The 11,881-nt window shown below is 48.9% G+C and overlaps 1 long non-coding RNA gene across 1 annotated transcript in view; it reads right to left on the reverse strand.

Moving 5' to 3' along the window:
* The window catches only part of LOC104662289, a 46,051-nt gene that overhangs the window by 26,293 nt on the left and 7,877 nt on the right, over nucleotides 1-11,881 (reverse strand). The gene's annotated exons all lie outside the window — the stretch shown is intronic.

An 11,881-nucleotide genomic window follows, 5' to 3' on the forward strand; every position in this document is an offset into this window, starting at 1 on the left:
GGTTCGCCCTGCAGGTAAGCTGAGAGTAATTGAAAGCCGGAGCAGCGATGCCTGTTTCTACCAGGAAGAAAGAGCTAACTGCGATTGCAGGAGCGCGTGTGGGCGCGGTCCTCGCCGCGATGCCGAGCGCGGGTCAGGCTCAACTGCAAACCTTGCCACCGAGCTTTCTCGCGGGGGACTTCGAAAGTAACGGTGCCTATTTCTCGCCTACTGAAATCTCTTTCCAGAAAAGGACATTCTCCCGCTCTGAGGAGATGGATCCCTGCGGTCCCCATGCCCGCACAGGGGGTTCTGGAGGAGTTGAAAGGACACTCCTGGAGCCCTTCCTTCCCTGCGTAGTACGCTCCTTCGCGAGGTGGGAGCTGAGAATCGAAGAGCAGCGCCCCCTACACTGGGATTGGGGGTGGTCTAGGGGCTACAGATGCCCGCATTGGGCTTCTTAGCGGCCTAGGCTGATGCCTGGAGATGGGGGGGATTGGGTTTGGCCGACGACTAGCTCTAGTGCCCGTCGAGTTCCTGGGACACCTAAGTTCAGCACTTCGGCATGAAACCGAAACGGCCAGGGAGGGGCGGGGCGGGCCGAGGTCCAGGGAGCGGCGGTGCTGAAGCCCTCTTCCCACACAGGATCGATTAATCGGTAGGGAATTTTTTAACTTTGGGAGGGAGAGATGAGGAAGGGGACCTAAAACGAGGGGAAAGTTCGAATTTAATATCCTTTATAGGAGGTCAAAAGAAAAAAAATGATGGCGAGGAAGGCAGAGGGCCCTAAATGGACCCTAAGATGAAGTAGGGTCGGGGACTTGGAGGTGGGGCTGGGGGAGACGGGTAAGCAGTTTGCTTTGGTGAGGAGCTCCCACGCTGAGAACGGTGGGAGGAGGGAATGATGGGGAAACCTTTGTTTAATGAGGAAACCTAATTATTGCGCATCTGGAAGTCTTAGTCCCTACTACCAGACGAAGGCGGGTACCTGAGGGATGCAGTGCGCATGCCCGGGGTCGTCGGATTTGCTTGATAAGGCGCGCACGTGAGCTAACTCCGGCGCAGCCCAGACTCTGCCGCTGCCGCCAATGGAATTTCGCTCCTACTGCGCCTCCAGGTCACATTGACATCTCGGTTTCCCCACAATAGGCCTTTAAAACCCCCTTTAAAAATAAGAAAGAGTGTTTTAGTATTGATTCTTGCCTAGACACTGAAGATTTCTGTAGGAAATTGACACGGTTTAGAACTACAAATACGTTACTACAAGCAAGGGTTAAAGTATTCGGAATTTAAGAAAAAGTTGGAAGGCAGGAGAGAGGGGGCTGTTTAAAGAGCCCTGGCAGGAAGTCAAGGAATCCTGGGACTGCTGCCTTCGGAGCCCTGAGGCTTGGGCCAAAGCTGAAGCTCTCTGAGCCTTACCTGTCACATGAAAATCACACCTACTTCATTGACCAAATGTGCCTCAAAAGCAGAAACATTACCTGTGCAGGCCTGGCTTGAGAAAACAACCCATACTGAGAAAGCAACCCAAACCTGCTCTTTCTCCACCTCATCCCCAGTCACACGTGCTGGCCAGGGAGATGGAAACTAGAACACCTGTGTTCCATCCCTCTCCCTTTCCCAGACACCAAAGTGTCTTTGGGGTGAGAGCCATGTGTTAGCTCCCTCCTCTGTGAAGTGCTGCTAATTTTAGAAAGATAGAAAAGAGAAAGGTAGAGAAGTGGCATGAATCACCACCATGGCTAAGCCTCTTGTCTCCACCCATGCTCTGAGGCTGGAAAGATGAGATTGATTCTCTGGTGCTACAGAAAGGGTGGGCCAGCTGGGAACTATTACCCATTCTGCCCCTTCTGCACACCAAGACTGCTCCCTGTCGTTGCTGCAGCACCATTCTGACCATTACCAACCAACCACCTTATATTCTTCTCACTATATATTCCCGCCAGAATTGCTGACTACACATGGGCCTCCAGCATCCCTAAGAGTGCTCATACTCTGTGACAAGAAAACCATTTGTTCTTACTGAAATAAAACATGTGGGGATTGTCATTTGCAGTTCCTATCCCCTTTTGTGTAATTCACAAGTCTCTGATGTAGGATTAGGCTTCGAATACATTTGGTCAAGTACATACATTTTGGTACTCAGCTTAAACAATGTCATGCTTAAAAGCACCTCAGCAATGCCTCTGTTTGTCTCTAGGTCTTTGTCACCCTCCAGGCCTATGATTATAACATGGCTTTTTGTTTCTTTTTTGAGAATGTGAACCAGAGCCCCACCCCAGTCCTCTAAAATGCAAGACACTAAAAAGTGACCTCAAGGCATTACCTGTTCATCTAAAATCAATATTATTTGACCAATGAGTATTAACATCACATATCATGTAAGCATATAGCTTCCAATAGCCATGTCTATTTTCAAAGAAGGAGATACCTACTGAACCTTCAGAAAAGCCAGCTGGTAGTTTCTGTATAGAATGACAAACTTCCTCACAATAGTGTTTTGGGATTGTCTTTGAAAAAGGTAAACTTTCTCTAAACTGGCCCAATACAATCAAAAGAGTGTTGGCTTCAATCTTATAAGGCTGCAAAATGAGATAGCCATGTTATCTAAAATAGTTCTTGAACACTTTGGATTTTAGAACACTTTTTCTTAGACTTCTCTTTGTGCTTTAAGGAATAGGATAATAATGGTATGTTTGAAAGGAAATATAGACCATAATAAAGGTCCAATAGCCAATCAATAATTGTCACAGTCCTCAATTAAAGCAAAATTGTCTTTCCTTGTTCTAAAAGTGGCTGGAATAAATGAAGAAATTTTGCTTCTTAAGCATTTTAGGCAAAATTGAATGAACATAAGTCTCAAATTCATGTCCTGGTCTCTTTCTAAGGAGGCTTTCAGATCATCCATAAGGCTAACTTTGATGACAACTCACTGTCATCTCTGAAGAAAAGATTAGCAGGCTGGGGGTTCTAGAGAGGGACACTGCAGTGTGGGCTCTGGACAGTGACCAGGAACCCATCATTGGCCACAACTTCAGGCTCTGGAGCTGCTGTTCGAAGGCACCTTCAGCTCCCACCTAGATTGCCCTGCAAAGTCTCTTTGTCTCACATTTGTGCTGACCTCCCATTGGCTTCTTCTCATTCTCCACTGTCATGGCTGGCCATTAGCACCCTATGCCAGCAAGGCTAGTTGATTTAAAAACTATATATATATATATTCACACACTGACCTGGGAGCATTTCCTCGCCACGTAGCAAGCCCCTCTGATTTAAGATTGGTCAAATTAATAGGAAACAGCAAAGGAGGTTAAAGAGGGAAATTATTGAGGACAATGACTGCAGACACGCAGTCTACTGTGCAGAGGCTGCCTTTTCCTGAGGATTCAGAGCTGTGCCCACAAATCAGATGGGCAGAACAATCCCCCACCCCACCCCCCATGTTTGGGGTCATTAGGATTGAAGGTAGCTTCGGGGGAATTCCCTTTCCTCTAGCATGGGTCAGCCAGGAGGCAAGAAGGAGACTAGGAGGCTGAGGACCCTCATCAGTCCCACTGAGCCTCCAGGAGGTATCTTTTCCATCTGCCCCTACCTGCTCCCCTGCTCCCCTGCTCCCCCAGTGAGTCCCGCGTGCCTAGCCCCCACACCCCCGCCCCGCGGAAGTTATTTTAAGGACACTAAAGGTGCTCCAGGAAGCTTTTCTTTCTTTCTCTCTCTCTCTTTTTCTCTTTTTCTCTCTTCCTCTCCCACTCTCTCCCTCTCTCTCGACCTGGGAGCTAACTCAAGCCTGTGCACCGTAGGGCAGCTGACAGCTGAGCGTGGCAGGGGCGGGGTTGGGGGTGGGGAGGTGGCGGTTGTTCCAAGCGCAGGATTCTGGAGTCCACCGGCGCTTGGGCAGGTAGCAAGCAGAGCTAGCTGCACGTTGCCCTGGCTGGCGTTTTCAAACAACTTGAATTACAGGCTACATCTTGAATACGAATTAGCCTTCCGCACTGGTGTGACTTCGCTTTGAAACTCAACTTGTCAAGTATGGTTTTAATTAAACATCTTCCGGCCTCGAAAGATTACATGTTTTGTAAAATATATTCTAGCATGAAATTTACTTCCACGATCTGAAATTAGGTTTTTTTGTAAATATTTTCATAAAAAAGAAATAGGAGGTGTGTGTGTGTGTGTGTGTGAGAGAGAGAGAGAGAGAGAGAGAGAGAGAGAGAGAGAGAGAGAGAGAGAAAGGGGGGAGTGAAGTAGCTTATATTCACTGCGTTCCTTTAAAACGTCCTACTAGCCGGCCCTGGAGCCTGACAGGTCCCAGGTCCCAGGTCTCAGCCAGCCCTGGCCGGGGCAGGGCCAACACCTCGCGTCCAGGTCAAGCAAGTAACTCAAACCTGCCCTGGCAAGCGCGGCCCACGCTGCTTTTGCAGTTGGGGACAATTGAGTGGACACACAAATTAATCCCGCACTGATTTGTTTCGGATCCATCTGCAGGACGCTTGATGCCTCCCCCTTGGCTACTGCAGCAGACACCTGCCTCCCTCCCCATCCCAGACTGCTCTGCTTGTCTCATGAAAGCAGAGAAAAGAAACCGTAGGGTGCAGAACGGACCTCAGTAGTATTCAAGACACTTCACCGTGAAACGTAAAGTTCTCCTTTAAGAATTCCTGCCTAATATTGAGAACAACAGCAATGTCAATTGATATCCGATCTAACAGTCCGAACTGCTCCAAACCAATCTAAAAGCTTGCCTTGATGGAGAAGGGGCCTCTGGGGCCTCTCTATCACCTGCCTGGGGGCCTCTATTTCCCAAGTAGCCCTCAAAGAAAAAAGACCCTATGCTCCTGCGTAGGGGTAGGAAAAGTGCCTGCCAGGATGGGTCTTTCTATTCAATACAGAATTAAGAGTTGGGTCCCTGTGGAATTCTCTTTCTAACTAATCTCTGAGGAACCAGCCAATTCTGACGGGATTTGCTGGATTCGAGTAAAACTTGGCGCACATGGGGTGGGGTGTGATGGGGAGTAGGAGGGAGGGGGATGCATCTCCTTTCTTCCAGATAATTGGGATCCAGCAAAGAAGGAGGGGTGGAGCGGTAGGGAGAGTTATTTACCGTCCTCGACTGAAATAGGCAAAACCAATAACGCACCTCGCTTTTCGCCCTGTTTACTCCATCCCCATTCAGTGATTGGCAAAGCAGGCCCTGAAGGCAGAGGCAATAATTGCTCCGCGCTCTCCTTACTAGGGAAATGTGTAGGCATTTGAAGTGTACTAAAAATAAACGAAGGAGCGAGAAAATGAAAAGGGGACAGAGTGACAATTTGCGGCAATTAAAGCGTCTGCGCGCTGTTGCCGGAGGAACAGGAACCCACAGCGGTTTTTGTGTTCCTAGGCTTGATGATGTGACTAACTCGTTAGAGAATTTGCTTCCCAGGTTGTATGTGTGTGCGCGTGCCCCTGTGCATTCAGCAACCCAGGAGCCCACAGAAATGGCCGGATCCGTGGGGGAAGATGGAGCCTAGAACCCTAAAAAGCCCTTTGGCCTCGAGAAAGACCCCAGTCAGCTCTCTATCCTAACCACTAAGCCCCTCTCAAGTGAGAGCCTCTCAGCACTCAGTTGCCATGTCTCGCAGGAACTTTGGAGCAAGTTTTCAGCTCCAAGTTTCATTATTAAAAGAAAATCTTAATAATACTAACTTTTATTTCACGACCACGCGAAACGCAGAGGATGTGGAGTGGGGAGGGGAGGGAAAAAAAGGGGCGGCCAGCCAAATCAAAGCTTGGGAGACATTTTGACCGTGCGCTTGAAATAATGCTCTTAATTTTTGGAAGGTTTGCAAGGGGGTGGGGGGGTACATGGGAGAACCACAACTTTCTCCTGTCTGTCACTCAAGCGGCCAGAGAGGGCTCCAACCTCCAGCTCCCGCGGCAACACACAGTGGGAAATTGCTTCAAGATACAGTAGGGCTCTATTCTTTCTCTACCCCCCGCCTTTCCCGAGCAGTGAACTTCACAGAGAGGGTGGTAAAGGAGGGTAATCCTGGGTGTCAAAAATCTGTGCGTAGCCTGAGCTCAGAAGAGTTAACCCCAGGCCCCAGACCCAGCCTAGCGGCCAAACTGGCACCCCTTGCTGCTCAGCCCCCGCATCCCCATATCCACCTCCCCAGTCAGGGATGGTGAGGTTTGGGGGGAGGGGAGTGACACTACCATGCATCCACCACCTAAGTCCAGCCCAGGCTGCCTTCAATGAAAGCTGGCAAATCCGGCGAGTCTCGCAGAAATTTTCTTCAACCCTAATTCAATTTTAAAGCGGATTTTTACTATTAAAAACGCTGCCGAGTAACACATTGAATTAATCTGACTGTACGGTTTTAATTACAGTGAGGGTTTCTCTACAAATCTGTACAAGACAGTGGCTGGCTCTCGGAGAATCTCTGCCTTCTGAATTCCATTATCGGGCCCCTGGTTCCCCGCAGACGGCAGCGCGTGGGAGCCAGCTGCGGTGCCAGCGTTCAGTCGCCCTCTGCGTCTGCCGGGCCTCCCGGCTCCTGTCCCTCGTCCCTTCCTTCATCTCAGCTCCATGGAGAGCCCAGGACTCCTGCCTGTCTCTTTGAGACTGCTGAACTGATATCCTGAAAGGCTACCCTTGCTTTTTAAACTCTTGGGCCCCAGACTTTTGAGCCCCCTGAGCATCGTTCTTAAAGTGGCTCATTTTGTCTGGGGAGGGTGACCTCTTGTGTAATTTTTTTTTTAAGGGTTCTCCTGCTTCGACTTAGCAGCTGTTAGAGTGGGCAGCGTGATGCCCAGGCTGTTTAAGGGGAAAGTAGGTTAGGAAATGGGGAGGAGAAAAGGAGAAAGGTGTAGAAGACTAGTGGATGAAGAGCTTGGTTTGGGGGGTCTAGGTCCCTCACCTCCAGTCCTACCTCCACCCCCATCTCCACCTCCTGACCCTAGAGGAAATATACATGGTGTAGATCTGCAGGTAACAGGACTGCTTTTATCAGCTCTCCTTTTGTTCATTTGTTGTGCAATTAGCATTGTGGGGCAATGGTACCTAGCAAACAGGACCAGGAAGAAAACTTAAACACAAAAGGAAGCCGACTCATACTCATACTCTTTTGTCCACTCTCTTATATTCTTTTTCTAACTCTCTATGTCCCCTGCTTTTGTCCCATTCTCTCCTTCCCTCCTCACAAAGTATGTGCGAGTAAAGAGCGAATCCAAATATGAACCAGCAAAAGGGACACAACCTCTCAATGTGTAAAGAAATGAAGGCTTTGAGCTCTGTGAGGGAAGGGCCCCACTCAACAGAGTGAAAGGGATGAGGAGCGTTTGTGTTCTCTGCACAAAATTTGTAAAACCTACCAGAAAAAAAAATAATTATTATTATTCCATTCCCAGGGTAGTGGGAAGGGGCCTTTCTTTCTCCTAGTTGTGTGTGTGTATGTGTGTGTGTGTGTGTGCGTGTGTGTGTGTGTTTTCAAGGGGTCTCTTTTCTGAACCAAAAAAAAAAAAAAAAGAGAGAGAGAAGAGAGAGAAAGAGAGAGAGAATGAACAGGCACAGTTGGGAGAATGGGATGTGAAAAACAAAAACAAACAACCTTAGCTTCTTCTAAGGTCATTCAAATCTGTTGCCCTCTAAAAAAGTTTTGCTAAAAGACTAATAAATTACCTTTCCATTTATTGGGATGGTCCCAAATAAAGGAGATAAGGAGTATTTACAAACAGGTATGAGTATAGAAGTCACCAGTTCATGTATATCACAAGAGTAGTCAGATACAAAACAAACTCACCCTCTCTCTTTCTCATGAAAAATGGTTTTCATTTATTTTTCTGTTATAACAAGAGAACTGACATGATAGCAAGGGGATGTTTTCATCCCAGGTTTTCCTGAAGAGTTGTCCCAAGCGGGGCTCTCCTTTAATATTAGGCATTTTCTGTGACTTTGTTATTGTTACTGCTGATGAAGGGATGAAGGAATTAAACAGAAGATGCTTGGAGGCATTTAGGAAGACAGCTATATTAACTCCTTATTATGCCTAAAAATAGTCTACTGTTTCCTGTTGATACTTGTTCCCTACCACTATAGGGCTGTATTTATCCTCCAATGGTCAGGGGTCCCTGCTTTCCAAAGACTGGCTTACTTAAAGCTGACTTCTAACACCCCTTCCCTTCTCTCTTTGCCCTGATATATTTCCCATCAGGGCGAATATGGAGAGCTCAACCTTAGCATAGCCTACAGATAGAAAAGACAGACATCAGCATTTACCTTGTTTTATTCTAAGTGTTTAAACACTGTTGAGCCCTTTTTTTCCTGGGCTTAGAGAAAGAGGAACATTTTTGCATTAAGAGTGGGGTCCTATGCTTGTTAAAAGAGAAAAAAAGAGAGGATTTGAGGGGAGAGAGCAGACAAGCAGGCCGACTTCTGTATACAATCCTAAAATTAGAGAAGGTAGAAACATGTGCTATTTTTCTCCTGAATCAATTCTGGGCCCAGCGCATCAGCTCTCTCTATTAAGAAAGCCTTGAGTGCTCACACACTTGGGAATGGAGTCATGGAGAAGGCAAATGATATTTAGTTTGAGGAGCTGGTTAGCTTTGTTTTCATAACTCCACTGGACTCCAGGTTTGAAAATGACTGCAGCAGGAGCCTGTAGGTTAGGACACGCATAGTTAACATTCTCCAAATTGGACAGTCTTGAAAAACTCTGTGAACCCCCCTGGGGGAGCCAGTGTCATGTCAGAGTTTCCTAGCTGCCTATTCTTGGACCCAGGACCAGAGAGATGAGGAAAATGTTATCCCCAAACTTAAGTAAGACTCTTTCTAAACATGGGGTAAATTGAGGCCACTTTTTAACTGGATTTGGGGGAGTCTAAGAGAGAAGGGTGTTAATATGGACAATACAGCTTATCACCACAGACAAGAACACCAAATTCAGTGTTTCCTTGTGTAGACTGATACTTTTGGCAACTCCTGAAGATCCCATCACTGGCAAGAGGCAGCTCCCATGTGCCCCAGAGCTTTCACTGCTGTGTGTGTGTTGGGGGAGGGGAGAAAGTTGTGCGGGTTTCCAGGATATCAGGCACCCTTTCCTTACATACATACACAAACAGAGTTTTACAGTATATTGAATGAGGAAAAGACTAGCAAGTTTTTTTTTCCATCAATGTCTCCCTTTGAGAAGGGGCTATGTAAATCAATACCGAGTTATTTCTTTGAATTCAAAGGCCATTTATCCAGGTCTAATTTCTTTAGAATTAAAGTGATAACTGAGCCCAATTTAGCAACCAAACCCATGCAGGTCCTGCCTGGTGTGAATGTACTTCTACAGTCCGTGAGGCTGCAAAACCACTTCGGGCACCCCCAAGCATTTCCAGGTCTCCATGCGTGAGCAAACACCGGTGCAGACCAGGAACAGCAGGAGATTCTTTGACCCAAGAGCCCATTCCTCCTACAGTGGCCTCCGGCGGACCCGGGAGGTCTTGTGTTGGCAATACACAAGTATTTCTCTCTACATAACATTGACACTCGCAATACAAATTCCAACATCTCAACACCTTAAAAAGCAAAAAGCAGCTTAGGCCTCAAATCCTGCCTAGTGAATATAACCCTCACCTACTACATGCCCTGAAAGAGCCTTGGGCCTCCTACCCCAGATAGCAGGGTTTACTTTTATTTTGAATGATAAAGACTTCGAGGGCCTTGCCCGCCCTCCTCCTCCCACCCGCAAGGGTTGGCCCGCTTTCCCCTGCGGGCGAGACAAAGAAGCAGGAGCCAGGACCCGGCTGGCGCCTAACCCGGCGCCGGGGCCTGGAGCCCCTGAGGTGTGCGCCTTCCTGCAAGGCCCCAAAGATCCCGAGTTTTTGCCCCTTCCTGAAGGGCTGGAGGTGCGGGCTGGACTAGTGCAAACGAGAGCGACTCCAACCGCCTTACTTCAGCTCATTACCGTCACCCATGAAACCAGAATGAAGGACTGGGAAGCCAATCTGCCACGTTCAATTGGAGAGAAATAACTGTCGGAAGAAGCCCTGCGGTAAATAGCCTCTGAGCCGCGAACTCTATGCGCCGTGGCCGGTGGCAGAGGCCACACCTGGCAGCCACTCGTGGTGCGCCACCTTGGCATGTTGTGTGTGGGTCACACTATCTGTTTTCCATTCTCCAATTTTCCATTCTTGATACTGGCAGGAAAGTCTGATAGTCAGGCCTGAAGTTTAGATGCCATCCCGCAAGCGCAGAGATATCACACCAAGTGGGGCCCCTCGCTCGCTCGTTCCACTTCCCAGCCCCTGACTGTCTCTGAGCCCAGCCTGGGTCGCCTAGCAGGTTTCAGCAGGACCTTTACCATGCGCCACAACTACCACCTCAGTGCAGCTGCTTCACTGGAACAGAGTGCAGGGATTTTAGCCACTAACTAATAGGGGAAGGTTGAGAGCCCTGAAGCTACAACCCAGACAATCCCAGCCTGCCCGGCTTCCTCAGCTATCAAAGAAACGAGAAAAAAAAAATCCCGTTGCAAATAGAGGCTGCTGCGCTCTGGATACGGTGCTCAAGTGCAGGGACCTTCCGAGGCCCTGCCACGACATACTCTGCTTGGGGTGCAGCCAGTGTTGCAGGAAGCTGGCGAGGAAAGCGGTGCACCTGCGAGCATAAAGCGAAAAACATAGACAAGCACAGGGTGGGGGTGTAGGGGGTGAAACGCCTTCACAGTGTTAACAATAAGCTGCAGGGTGTAAAGCAATAAAACTGCCACGTCTACCTGCTGGTATTGAGGACATTACAAACAGTCTCTGCGCGCAGCCCGGGTGTATCGAGAGCGCACTAGGATTGGGAGTGGGAAGGAGGGGTGGGAAATCTTCTCTTTTCCTGACCTTCCCTTCTGTCCCCAACCCCCCACATTTCCCCCTTACTTAGCCCACCTTTCTTTTTCCATGAAGCTTTTTTGTTGTTGTTTTAATTCATTGCCAATTTGTAAACGTGTAGATCGGGTTACTGGTTCGCATGTTAAAGTGCACCTCTTGTTAAAAGGTGGGGAACAAGGCACGCCACTTAAAAATGAATTCAGAGTTACTGAACCGGCTCCCCAGACTCAAGAACTTAAGCGCAGTGGGCTGGGAAAAGGAGGGGGAGAGGAGCGCAAATGCCGCTGACCTGGAAACTCGGAGGAAACTCGGGGGCAGCGCGGGCAGCGGGCAGCGAGCTTCAGGTCTTCTGATACATTGAAGAAAAGAAAGAAAGAAAGAAAAAGAAAAATGCAACCTGGCCTGGAGATAGCTAGACACCCAGGGCTGGGAACTGGGAAAATCGATTAGCATAAGCCGCTGCCAGCGGGCTTCGCACAAAGTAAAAATAAAGTCCAAGCTGCTCCGTCTGCAGCCACCCTTTTCTTGAGTTAAGGGGCAAGCGGCACCTTTTCTCTATTTCTCAGTTTTCTTCAGTCCTGTAACTTATGGAGTCCAGGAGAAGTAGGATATAAATAAGTCCCCAGTACTTTTCCCAAAGGGAGACACCGTCTCGTTCCCGCAACCTCGAGACACGGCAGTACAGGGTTGTTAGTACGTTTCTCCGTGTGGCCAAAGGCTCGCGGCTTAGGTCTCTAAGCAGACCGAAAGTCGGGGTCCAGACCGAGAGGGTCTTCAGGTCTCGTTCACCCAATCTCAATCCTCTGGAAGCGCGGGCTCCCAGCGACCTTCTCCAGTCCCGGGACCCGGGACGTTGGACGCCGACGCGGGCGGGCCTGCCCTCCCCTGTGCTTGGCCCCCAGTCCGGCCCTCCTACCTGTTGACCAGGCCTGAACCGCGCACCGGGGCTCCGCTGTCTCTGCTTGGCTGCCTGGACCTGCGTGGGTCTGGAGACCCGAGGGAGAAAGGCTAGATCCGCAGCCTTGGGCTGCTCCGAACTTAATGTCTTTCCCCAGTC

Source organism: Rhinopithecus roxellana, chromosome 6 (assembly GCF_007565055.1).
Source record: "Rhinopithecus roxellana isolate Shanxi Qingling chromosome 6, ASM756505v1, whole genome shotgun sequence".
NCBI classification, from domain to species: domain Eukaryota; kingdom Metazoa; phylum Chordata; class Mammalia; order Primates; family Cercopithecidae; genus Rhinopithecus; species Rhinopithecus roxellana.